This window comes from Taeniopygia guttata, chromosome 3 (genome assembly GCF_048771995.1).
Source record: "Taeniopygia guttata chromosome 3, bTaeGut7.mat, whole genome shotgun sequence".
NCBI lineage: Eukaryota > Metazoa > Chordata > Aves > Passeriformes > Estrildidae > Taeniopygia > Taeniopygia guttata.
This window is the reverse complement of record NC_133027.1, coordinates 54,769,748-54,783,222: the sequence shown is the minus strand read 5'-3', so window position 1 is coordinate 54,783,222 and position 13,475 is coordinate 54,769,748. Positions and strand designations below refer to the sequence as shown.

General features: G+C 38.2%; 1 protein-coding gene across 20 annotated transcripts in view; it reads left to right on the top strand.

Annotated features, from left to right (window-relative positions):
• The window catches only part of PTPRK (protein tyrosine phosphatase receptor type K), a 374,534-nt gene that overhangs the window by 84,644 nt on the left and 276,415 nt on the right, over window positions 1-13,475 (top strand). The gene's annotated exons all lie outside the window — the stretch shown is intronic.

The window sequence follows — 13,475 nt, the reverse complement described above, 5'->3', positions numbered from 1 at the left end:
GTGGTTGAGCTATATAATTTTACTTCTTAACTGCTAACTAGAGGGTTCCCCCTGCTTTGGAGTCACTGATACGAGCAGGTATTACCATACCCAATAACTTGCAAAATAGGTTAATTAAGCAAGACTCACACTTTATTTACTGGACTTCTTGGTGCTTCAGTTTTGCATAAGGAAGAATAAATTAAAAAAACGCAACATTTGTGATGGTCTTATATCAAAAAAAGTTCAAAACAATATCTCCCCTAGTAAGGCTGAAATTAGTTACTATTAAGTTTGCATTTTTCAGAATGTACATGTTTTTTATAAAGGCTGGAGATACCTTAACTTTTTGGGAAAAATTGGGTATTTTTAGACCTTTGACACACCTTGTACAGGAAGAAGAGCAATTTGGGGAATTGTATTTTGAATTAATCTAAATGACAAGATAGCTTCTTGCTTATTCCAAATAACATACCTGTCATCCTTAGGCGGTTCTCAGAGTTAAATGACACGGTGCTCTCTGGCATATGATTTCTGTTCAGTTCTGCTATAGACTCCTTTTTCTCTGAGCATAGCACATGTATTCTTTCAGAGCAATTTTTTTTTCATCTATATGCAAAATTGTGGCTGCTCAATAAAATCTATCAGAATAAAGGAAATTTTCAGAGATAGACCAAAAGCGATACAGAAGAAATTCTGGTTATTTATTTTTCTTCCCTTGGTTAGAATGCTAGAATTCTTGTATCAAGCTTATGTTTGGTGACTGAGATGTGGACTAAAACTAAGCCTCAAATCTGTTGTGATCTGATGAGCTTCCCCTTAAGAAGTTCAGAATCTTCAGATTGTGAAGATGCATGCCATACATAAATATTCAGGTTCATTTGTGTTTGAAATACCATGGTTTTAAATTAAGTCTGAAAAGGTAACATGGGTCTAGAATGAGTGCCAAATTCTTCTGGTGGATCTGCAGGAAATGGAACAACAAGAGGTTTAGGCAAAAGCAGAAGGGAAATAACTGCATGCAGTCATCTGCTGTGCAGTGTTTTAACATTGGTGACCCTGATTACTGCTCATGAAGAAGTTACCCAAGTAGAATTAGATGTGTTAATAAAAGTATAGGTGAAATACCACTGCAGTTTTCACATTGAAAAATGCTGTATTGTATAATCTGTAGAAGAAGGTAGGAATCTCTTAGGGATCACTTTGTCCGGTTCTGTCTGTGACAGATAGCAGAGAAGGGAAGGAGTACCCAGAAAAACTAAGCATCAAAGAAACTGAAGTTGTAGGGTAGGGGTGTTTTCTCTCAGTCTCTTCTTCTCAGAGTCTATAGTCCTTCAGCTATAAACCTCTGATGGGCTCCTTCTCTACATGGACACATTTTTGTAGTGTTTAGGGCCCTTGTCTTTTACATCTCTTTGGAATACAGTTAAGTGGGGCTCCAGGTATAGATTTGTCTTGGGAGGAGCACTGTTTTACCACTGTGATAACAATGTAATACTCTTACAGTGAGCATGCAGCTCTAACTTCACCACAATCACAGAGAATCATTGCATTTATAGAGGATTATACTTAGTTTTCAAATGACAGTTTGCAGTCTTCAATACCTTCAGAAAGACTTATTAAAAAAAAAACCCAAACAACAAAACTCCCCAAAATAAAGCATGTAAGAGAGAACAGGACATTTGAAAAATAGTAAAAAGGGGAAAACTGACAATTGCTAATGTTATGGCAAGTGCTAAATTGAAAAGCGCCAATGTTTTGATTCAAAGGGGGTGGTAGTTGAAATCAATGTTGTGCTTTGGAGAGTGATGATGAATCATGGGAAATTTCAGACCTAATGGCACGTGCTTCAGAGTGCTATGAAAATATGAAAACTGCTCCTAATGGAAAACATTATACCAGTGTAGCAATAGTAAATGCTATTGGTAAAGCAAGTGTAATTACCTCTGAGTAATTAACACAACTTCAGATTTTTTTTTTTAGACTGACCTACATTGTATTTCTCAAGCTGCGAACAAAGGCAAAAGCCACTTATCTTCTGTTATGGGAAAAATAAATGCAGTACATAATGGTTAATTTAAAAATAAAGTGAACACCTAAAGCAGGGGCTTGAGTACAGATTTAAATACCAACTTGTAAACTGTCTGAATTGCAGCATACATGATAAAATATTTGGATTACGTATTAAGACCTGGGAAAACCCCCTATTTCCCATATTAGCTTTCTGAGAGCACATAAAAGTGACAGTGCTAGATCAAGCTAAAGATCTGCTGATTTTGAGTGTAGCCATTAGCAGCTGCCTAGGCAAGAAGTTGTAACAAAAAAGTGCTGATCCATGCCCTGACTGCTCTCGTACTTTCCAGCTGTTTGGCATTTAGGAATATTCTCAACTAGAAACAGTCCTTATTTATAATATTCTTAAGGAGTCTATGGTTTTGCCCTGTCAGTCTTGTCTGTGTGTAGGCTCCTTGAAGGCTCTAGTATCTGCTTTGGGCTAAAACAGTGTCAGGTTTTGTTATGGAACATGGGAAAATGCACCTCTTTTCTTTTGGACTTGCACGTGACTTCTCTTTCAGACATGTTGATCTTTTTTACAGGAAATGTGCAAAGCTGAGTACTAATGGTCTACTCCCACCATTCAATTTTAAAAAAAATATCTCTTAAATAAAAATCAGACTTTTCTCCAGGCCATCATTCTAGGTCAAATATTCCAAGACTACTGAAATGTTCCATAAGTGAAAATGGTTCTACAGCTGTACATTTGCACTTTGTGGGAGGCAGGGCTGGTAAACAAGTGTTGTACTTTTGTAGACATGGTGACAAAAAATGAAGTCCAAATTTTTACCTTGTCGTCTTTGTCGATCTAAAGAAAGACATCTTCTAGAGGTTCAAACAAACCCTTTAGAGCATGTATTATGTTTTCATGTGTGCTTTTTTAATGTATTATGCTATACAAGATAGAAATTGGAGAATGCTCTTAAGCAGAAATCCTATTTTTCTGTGGATATTTTCCAGTTATTGTAGGGGATTATTCATTGTGTGTGGATAACTTAATTTTGCAGTAGTCAGAGTAAATAATAGTACTTTCTTATACCACTGGAGATGTGCAAATGGGGATTTTATCTGTATTAATAATACATTTAATGATGGTTTTACCCCTAGGTAGAGGAGATAGTTTATTTACCCTGTTTGCCTTGCCTGTTAAAAGCAACATTACTCTGAGGCTATGCAAGGTCAGGGCATGAGAGCTTGTAATGGGCTGTGTGATGGGAGCCACTTAATGAAGGATTTTTTAAATGTAAGGGCTGTTACCCTCCTGGTTACAGAAGCATTTTGAAGAATGTCTAAATTATAGTGGAAAATACTGATGTGCTGAGATGGACATCTTATTTCTGATCTCTCAGATGGATAATGTGCCTAGATTGGATGTGTGCTAATTTTTTAAAACTGATTTTATAGAAATATGAGTAAACTAAATTAACAGCAGCGAGGGAAGTCTTAGTTGCACTTGTCATCTAGCATGACTAAAAAACTCCAGATAAAATCTTTAAAGGTGTTCCTTAGTAATATAAAGTTTTGCAAATGACAACGTTACAATGAAGAAGATTGCAGAAATAATTTGTTTTTATTTTATGGAAATTGTATATAACGTTTTATGCCTTCTCATTGAAGAATAAAGCTAAGTTCACTACTCTGAAAAAAAAGAAGAAGAAACAAAACAATCCTGAAAAGTAAACATCAACACATTCTAGTTTGGGCTGGTATTTTGGGGCAAGCCTACACACCTATTTCAGAAGGGAGCATGTATATGGTGAAACGTATTGGAGATGGGAGGAAATGTGTTGACAAAAAAATCTTAGGCTGTACTTTCATGATACATGAACCTTTTTTTATGGTTTTTAGGTAGAATGTCTGACTGCTCATTACCACATCCTGTCATACCCAGAGGCATTCTCATGTTTCTACCTTCTCTCAGTTGTTTTGCTATGAATATGGTTGTGTACTTGTGTGGATTGGAAAAAAAATAAAAAAGTATGCAGTTATGGGTTAGCTAGTTCATTGTGCATCTGTAAAAAGATTTGCTATGCTCATGCAGCTGATGAGGACCTGGTGGCTTGAGTGGGTACAGGGCTTGTGTAAACCTCTAAGGCACCTGAAAGAAATATGAAAATTATATCCTTAGATTTGCGTGAAAATTAAATGTTCCTGTACAAATAGTGTTGAGTATTTGTTGTGATCTGAAAGGTCAGTTGTGGTCTATTTAAGCTCTGCCTTGTACAGAAAGGAAATAAGTTTTGTGTCACCTGCATGATGCAAAATGAATTTCAGCACAGGACCAATGTAAGCATTTATGAAATGTATAACTGAGAGAGGGGAGACAAAAGGTCATAAAATCTGTGTTTTAATATAGATTTCATATGGATGTAGCTCAGGAAGGAAAACTGTAATGTAAATGTCGTACAAATGAGACTTCTGGCCTTTTACTTCACTTGAACCTGAATTTTTCTCCTGTAAAAATGAATCCACTAACCCATGAATAAATTTAAATTATGTGGATGTGTAAGGGTATAGTTAGACGAAAACCAGCCGTGAAGTCTAGTGAAAAAAAGTGTATTTCTTGAGGCATGGATAGGACCGAGATCTCAGCAGCAGGAGAACCCTCACCATGTCCTGGGTTACTGAGCCCTGCTGCTCCTCACAGGATGTGGCAGCTTGCTGTTTGGTGCTACAGAAGGGTGAAGTTCAAGCAGGGTCTCTTTCTGGATCCCTTTTTTTTTTAATAGACAGGTGAACAAAGTTTACTAGTCCACTGAGTAGCTGAGAACTGAATTTTCAATATTTTGCTGCCCTATGACTTGCATTGTTGGTGTAAAGATCAGAGAAACTGAGCAAGGGATTTTTTTGACTAGTTCATAGATTGGCAAATGCTGTCCAGGAATGTAGTGGTTTTAGAATTTGATAATTGAAAGCTTATCTGGGTCATTACATTGTAAGATAAATCCAAATCTTGGGTCTGTGTTTGGGGCTGCTAAGAAATTCTGATTGTCGTTCTCCTTTTTACACTTCTTTATGTGATAGGATATGTAAGTTTTATTTAAAGTAGCTTTATTCTTTTTCCTTGGATGCTTAAGTCTTAATTCTCCTTCACCCCAAATGTTGACTAATATTTATTTTCTGTTTAACTTGTCAATGCATTGCAGAGCTCAATTTATTTGAAGCACTTCCTTGATCCAAAAAACATATTTTTGTGCCTTCCTTGTTCAGTAAGCTTTGTGCTTGCTTTTTTTTGTCTGTTAGTAGCATCTTTAATAGAAAGAAACCTATCTTGTTAGTCCAGTGCAATTAATGTCAGCCTAAAGAACACGTGTAAACATCCTGATCCTATTTGGCTCATTCAGTACAGTGCACTATCCATCTGTTGACCAATTCCAAGGATTCCCTGTTCTCAAATACACTTGGTATAATGTTAACAGTGGAGGGGCACAGGGAAGGATTTATAGATATTTAGATAGATAATATTTATCTAAATATAATATATTTATATTTATATATAAATATATATTTATAGATATTGCACAGTGTATCAGTGCTTTTGTGCATTTAGATAAGCCATTTTTTCATCAAAAAATTTAGGCGTGAGTTTAGTAACAGTAAAATTTTTGTAGTAATAGCAATAACTTTGGCATAGGAATAACAAATGTGTTGGTTTTTCATTCATTGACACTGATTTCTTGCTGAATTTACACTAAATTACTTCACCTTCAAGGCCAACTACTATACCTGCTTACCTACACTGATTTGGTTGGATTTGCTTTTTCTTTTCCTCTTCTAAGTTACAATACTATTTTGTTCAGCCTTATCCCTTCCATCCAGTGTATAAAATTCAGCCTTCTGAGAAACTGCTCCTTCTTTTTCCTGGTTCTTTTTTTTTTTTCCTAGTTCAATATTTGAAACATATTAGGATGTTGCTCTGAGTCTGGACTACTAAATTAAAAGAAAGGGAGAAATCTGTTTGTTATAGATAATTTCAAAGTAGTAGATCAATCTTGGACAAATCTACCTTTGCCATCCTGTTACCATCAGAGCATTTGTAGCAGTCTTCTTGTTTGTTACAGTCTTCTGTTGAGTGCTGCAGCTTTCTAGCTTCTGGTATCTGTATCTCAAGGAGTTCAAATGGGATTGGTCAGCACTGTGAGCAGGGAGAAGTTCTGGTCAACTCTTGCTACTCTTGGTCAGAAGCCTGGGCTGAGTGGAAGTGTTTCATTGCTTGTATAAAGTCAGCTGCTGCTTCGGTATTTGTGAATGCCAGTCAGAGGCTTTACCTGGAACTGCTATTTTGGTAGCAATGTGAAGGGTGAACAAAAAGCAAAATGGTGCTGTGCTGGCCTTTCAGAATTGATGGGAAAACAGTGTTGAATAACACAATGATAGCCTGGAAGGGGCTGCAGGTTATTTGAAGCATTTAGAAGCATTCAGAGTATGCGAGGCTAGAAGACCAAAGCACAGCAAGAAGTGCTTATTTGGTTTCTCACAGCTTACCTGCATGGAGAGGAGCAAGCCAGCCCTACTTTTGAGTGTTGTGTCTGCCTGTTGTACCATTGTCCTACCATCATTTTCACTCTCAGACTGCTCGTGTGTGTGTATAAATGTATTTATTTTTTTCTCCTGAAGATAGCAGTTGCCTCACCTTCAAATTTTCTGGGCTATTTTGGAGTGCAGTGGAGGGTCAGACCCAAGTTAAATTACTGCTGCTTTTCACATGGCTTCATTCAGTTCAGAGCATGTTTGTGTGCTTCTGTTTACAGATGAAGGCATAGGGTCAGCACATCCGGTAACTTTGAGTCCTCTGTTTGGCACCCTTTGGCTGGACCCTCTCATAGAAAAGCTAAAAAACAGACAATGAGCATATGTGAAGTTATTTTATGTTTGCATAGCTGCTTCTGTTTGCTCTAAGTGTAGGTGGCATCCTTCTCTGTCCCTGTCTATGTCTGCTCCTATTCTTTAGCTTTAACATTTCTGTAGATTGCCCTGGCTGCAAACCTTATTGCTCTGCATTCAGCTTCCACTCACCCGTGTGTAATTTTTAGCAGTAATATACCACATCTTCACTTATAGGAGATGGAGAAGAAGCCAGATTAGAAGTAGAGGGAAAAAGTAAAATAATTTTACTATTTGGAAGAGGATAAGTAAAAACAGCACATAGGAACTATTTGGGGAGGAGAGTGAAGGACTTGATGTATGAAAAAGACTGGTGTTCAGACAAGACAGAAAAAAGCCCTGTGATAGAATGAGTAATGTACAGTGGTTGCTAATGCATATTATTCTGAAGCAGTAAACTTCAGAAAGAAATGTCATGTATTTCTGTTGCTAGAGTGCTGAGGTAACCCTTTGTGTGTGGGTACTTCCCCTTCCCTGGGCTAACTTCTGACTTTAGTCACAGCAAATACGAAGCGTCTTCATGGAAGGGAAGCTGTGGGATTCATTGAATTCACTGCAGAGTAAGAGCATTCCCAATTTAGTACAGGATATGTTATGCAACTGTAAACTAATATCTGAATTACCTTCAAATCTATAACCTGAGCAATGGCAATCCCAACAACAGAAGAAGCAATGCCTATTAAAGCAAACAAAAACCTGTAAATAAGATGAGATAAAATTCAGTAAGCCAAATAATAGCAAAAAACCCCCAAAAACACAAAAAAACCAACCAACCAAACAAACAAACAAAAAACAACCAAAGGGAAGTGATGCTTTACTTAATGTTTTCCATGTAAAGTGCCTGAAATTTTCCTATCTGCTTAAATATTGATTTCTGAGCTCCAGCCCTTTTACTGCTCAGCATGTAATATATGTTCCCATATTCCCTTGTGCTTCTGCTGCAGGTCCATGATGATGCAGCAGTCATTGATGTTTGTTAATAGTGACTACAACTGCAGTATTAATAAAATTATTATTTTACAGAACAGATTTTGAGTCAACTGAGAAGATTTAAACTTTTCTTATGTTGTAGTAAGTGAATGAAACAATTACTATCAGAAAACTGAAAAATATTTAATTTGTGCATTTCTATCGTTACTTGTCATAGATACTTGTTCAGTTTGGTTTTTTGAGCTAGTTAGTAAGGTTTGTGTAATCTCTTTTTCCTTTTTTTTTTCTTCCTTTTTTATTTTCTTCTCTGTCACTCTCTCCCACACCCGAGCCTCTTTGCTGGGATTATTTTTTTTCCCTTTCCCACCTTGCTACATAGAAACATCTTGAAAAGGAAAATCTATTTTATGAGGGTTACACAAATCTCATTTCTGAGCATGTAGGCTGTGAAGAAGCAGTTGCTGAGGTAGTGCTTATTAGGGAAGGAGCAGGTTTGTGTCAGGTACAGGAACAGATTCAGCTCTGTTGCTTTGCTTTGCCTTGTATGTGATGCTTGTGTTTGTTTCTGAATCTTGTTTTATCATTAGCATGTGTAATGTTTCTTCCACACTCACAGTGACATTCAAAGATGTCTTTTTTATTTTTTGTCTCATCTCCTCCTGGGCTTGAAAGAGCAACCTTATGTTTTAGAGTAAAGTTTAGAATATTACTAAGAAATGAAATCCATTAAGGACATGACCCACTATAAAAATGTTACTTTTAAAATGCAATACATTATTTCATTCCAAAACATGTTGCTTCTGTCCAAAGAGGGGTGGACTTTTATCAGATTTAAACTGTAGTCAAAATCAGCAAGCAGGAAAACTTGAATTAGATCATACATTTTTAATTTGTTTGGCATTTTACATACTGTCTATCTTGCAGAGGAAAAAAACATGTTTTCCCCATCCCCTCTAGCTTCCCCCTCCCATCACCTCAGCAAACTGGAAAAGCACCTGTCTTTTATCAGAACGCTACTTCTATCCAGACTCTTCTAGGCTGGAGAGCTATAATTAAGTAATACTCTGACCTAATAAAAGCTCAACGGTGTGATTTTTTTTTTTTTTTTGGTGGTGATTTTGCTTCCTATTTCTTGAAGAAAAGAAGCATTTGATTCTTATTTGTTTCAGAGGAAACAGCTTTTAAAGCTCCCAGTCTATTCTGCAGTATAATCACAGCTTTAGGGGAAAAAATGTGGAACTTAGAAGTACACTTACAATGTACAGTGCTGGACTATCCCGAGGTATTCCAGTTAACCTTGTGTTCCTCAGGTGAGAGAGATGACCCAGCGCTCCATCTGTTGCTGAGTTAGCAAAACTGCCAAACTTCCTTGTGTTCTTCTGTCTTTTTAAAGAACAATTCTGAGGATTTGACAGCTATTTAGTCTGTTTGGGATCGAACTATGCTTAGCTTCAAAAAACTAGCCTTGTATAAACATGAACCAGACATACTCTACTCTTTTAGAGAAAGTCAACAAACAGTATGAACTAAGCAGCTTTCTTGTACATTTGTGTTCTCAACTTATTCCCATGAATGAAGGATCAGTAAGCACAAGGCATACAAACAGAAGAATCTGTTGTCATTAATTTTTCTACTTTGGTATAGCTGACATCTGCTAATATAGCCTTTACCTTCTATCACCTTCTCCATTGTGTGTGCCAGGCTTACGGCTGGCTTTGAAATGTCCCAACTTGTGAACTTCCTTGAAAAAAATAAAGAAAATATGCAGCTGAGTGACATTAGCAAGTGTCCCTTGTACTTGCAGTAGAGATGGCTTCCTGTGTCTGCCGGTTACAGTGCATGGGAGCAGGTTGCCTTGGCTCCAGGCTTTGTAGGTGGTCTCTTATCACTTTCCTCCAGACTGGCAGTAAGAGCTCTGCTTTCCAATTAGACTGCAGTTGAAGGTAGATATTAAGCCAGTATAAGTTTCCAATTAGGCTGCAGCTTCACAGGTCACAGTGAGCCAGCCTAATACCTTACTGTTGAGTAAAGGGATTATTCTGCTCATCTTTACTCCCTCTCCTCCCTTGCCCTCATGTTTCAGCTAGCTTCCTCAGCTAGCTTTACTCCTCAGAGCTCACGGAGAGCTGATACAACTCATTATTCCTGAGAAAATGTTGTTGTTTTTCTGGATTCATCTGGTTTAGTGAATTGACTTGACTCAAGTCTGACAAACATCACAGCCAGCAACACAAGGGAATGAAGGAGCTGAAAGGATGAGGGCATAAAAACAAGCGGAGAGGCAGACACATGGAGTTGTTAAGTCATGTCACCTGTAAGCTGTAAACAGCAGTTTGTGTTTTCAATTTTGTGATAAATATAATCCCAATTTCCACTTGTCAGCCCCAAGGTTTTCCTTTCATGATGCCTTTGTATTGGATCTTGGAACCAAGAAAGGTCCTGGAACCAAGAAAGAGTCTGTTTCTTGGAACCAAGAAAGAATCTGTTATGAGACAGTGGATATTCACACTTGTGTGTAAGTGCTCTCTCCAAATGTGGAGAACCATGTAAGCAGCTTCTTTGTAGGATTCAGACAGGTACATACTTTTAAATATGTTGATTGCACATTGTTGGAAAACATCCTCTGCTGGAATTCATTTAGTGTATAAGGAGGAGGTTACCACCAAGTGAGAAATATTGGCCACCTGGGAGCAGATGACTGCATGAAGACAGCTGCTGTATCAAGCCTATTCAACCATGAGGTATTTGTGCAATGGCTTAAAGAAACCATGGGAAAAGTGTACAATGAACTTCTTAGATAAAAAAGTCTGATTCCCTCTAGATAAAATAAATTTTGCAACTCAACCAGCTGACCTAGTTTGAAAAAAACTCCTTAAAATTACTATGTAAATTTACTTACATTGTATGAAATTCATGTTACTCACAAGGTACACAATTTATTTTGCATATATAATTTATATTTATATAAAATTATATTAATGTAATATTCATGTGGAATTGATATGAAGTTTTTGATTAAGGAGTGTGAAAGAAGCAAAGCTGCAAAACAGTGTATGTAGCCTATGGGTAAGGATCAGAGAATAAATCAGCACAGGTGATTTTGCTATGAGTGTCTTGTACAGTCTATCAAGAGCAGGAAACAGATAAAGCCCTCTTTATGCAGTTGGTGAAAGCCTCACAGTCAGAGACGCTGAGAGACGCTACCTTCACCAACAAGGAAGAGCTGTTTGAGTCTGGTTAAGAGCAGCAGTTTCAGCTGAAACAGTCATGAGCTTGAGTTTGAGGAGTCCCCAGGGCTAACAGCAGAATTACAGACTTGAATTTTGAAGAGCAGATTTTGACCTCTTCAGGGAGTTGCTTTGAAGGATCCTGTTGGGAGATACCCTGAAGGGCAAAAGGGTTCAAGAAAGCTGGTTGATCAAGGACAACTTCTTGAAGCACAGGGCTGGACTGTTGCCTTCCAGAGAGTTAAACAGGCGTGGCAGAATGGCATTATGGATGAACAGAGCCTGTGCATCAAGAGTTCACAGAGACAGAAGCAGAGAGAGGCCACTTTGAAGGATATGGAGACATTGCCTGCTCATAATAGGGATGGAGTCAGGAAAGCCAAAGCTCAGCTGGAATTCAAGCTGGAAAAGGACCTGGAGTACAATAGGAAAGCTTTCCTCCATAGATACATTGGCAACAAGAGGGAGGCTAAAGAGAGTGTAGACACCCTCATTAGTGAGATTAGGGTCAAAGCAAAGATGATGTACTTGATGCCTTCAGTTTTCATAGATAAGGACTTATTACCAAACCTTTCAGGGTCTTTGAGGGTGAGACTGTACCTGAGGAGATGTGGACAGAGGGATCACTTAACCACTTGGACATTCACTAGTATGTGGGACCAGGTGCAATGCAACCATGGGTAGGCAGATATTGTGAGGCAGCTTTCTCTTATCTTCAAAAGTTCATGGTGCTTGTCGGAAGCTTTGCAGGACTGGGAAATGACAGTCACATCGGTTCTTAATTAGAAAAAGGATACAGGGAACTACAGATCATTATAGAAACAGTTTCCAAACACATGAAAGGCAAGAAAGGGAGCAGCCAGTGGGTATGAAAAGGACAAATCATATTTGATGAATTTTACTGTTCTCTGTAGTATGCGGTGAACCAGGTAGCATGTGTCCCATGTGTCCCATATTTTGGCTTTAGTAGGCCTGCAACACTGTCTTTCATAGTTTACTTTTCTCTGAACTGGGGATATATGTGCTCTGCAAATAGATGATGAGTGCCAAGTTGGCTGAACTCCCAGATGCAAGGCTGTGATCAGGGGTGCAAAGTCCTGCTGGTGGTCAGTTTAGTGTCTTTAGTGTGCTGGAGGGCAGGGCAGGCCTTGAAGGGTCATGGACAGGTTTGAATAGACTGACAGGCTTGGACTAGGGAGCCGAACAATTGCTTTGCAGAGCCTGGGAGTCCTGGTGGAGCTTGGCAGAGCATCTTCGCAACAAGAAAGGCTAGCAGCTTCCTGAGGCTGCTAGAGTGCTGGATTGTCTAATCCTTCCCTCCTGTTCAGCACTGGTGAGACACATCTGAAGTGATGTGCCTGATTCTGGGCTCCCCATGATGAGAAAGACATGGACGTGCTGGAATGAGTCCAGCAAAAGGCTACCAAGCTGATCAAAGACTGGATAACAGGATATTCAAGGAGAGACTGAGAGGGCTAACTGTGCATGTTCAGCCTGGAGGACAGAAGACTTGGAGAAGACCTTATTCGTGGTCAAGAAATGCCTCATTGGAAGATACAGGAAAGGTAGAGCCATGCACTTTTCTCATGGTGATGAGATAAGGGGTAGTGGGGACAAGTCACAATATGGAAAATTTTGGTTTGTTCTTTTTAATGAGTGGTAAAATCAGAGGAGATGCCCAGAGGCATGACAGTCCTGCTATGTAGTCTGATTTGAGCAGTGTGTTGGACTAAAATGGCCTCCAGAGGTGCCTTATGACTTGAGCCACTCTATGACTTCATGAAAACATATATGAGCATGTTGATGAGGAATTAATATAAATTAAGGACTAGAAAATAAAGATGATGAAAACTAAATAGGAAAAATAGACTGAGTGGAACAAGATGGAAAATGGTGTGGGTTTTTGCTTGCCACAAATCAAGTAGTAGGAGCTGGAAGTTCTACTCAGGAACAGAAACTGTGCAGTAATCCTTATTCTAGCAAGAATGTATTTGCTTTGGGTAATATTGTATCTTCTTTTCCTAGGGGTAATTGGTACCAAATGGCAACTGCTGAAGAAGAAATACATGTTAAATTGGCAGGATAGGGCAATATCCATGCAGAACATTTTGAATGAAACCCTTGATTTGAGTTTTTTTTCAAGTCATTTAAGGTGACCTAGATTTTTTTTTTTTTTAAGACTTTAGGTTTCTCCAAGTTTTTGTGCTTTTCATGTTTCAATGTGATAGTGAGCTTGTTGACGTGATGTTGTCATTTTATGACCTAGGATTTTTTAAAGACCAGACTATCCAAAACTTTTGGTTCTTTTTAAAATAATCTGCTTGGGAAGCAGTTGATATGATATTGACAGTAGAGTAATATCAAGGGATGAATGAGGCTTAAAGATGGTAGCATAAGTAG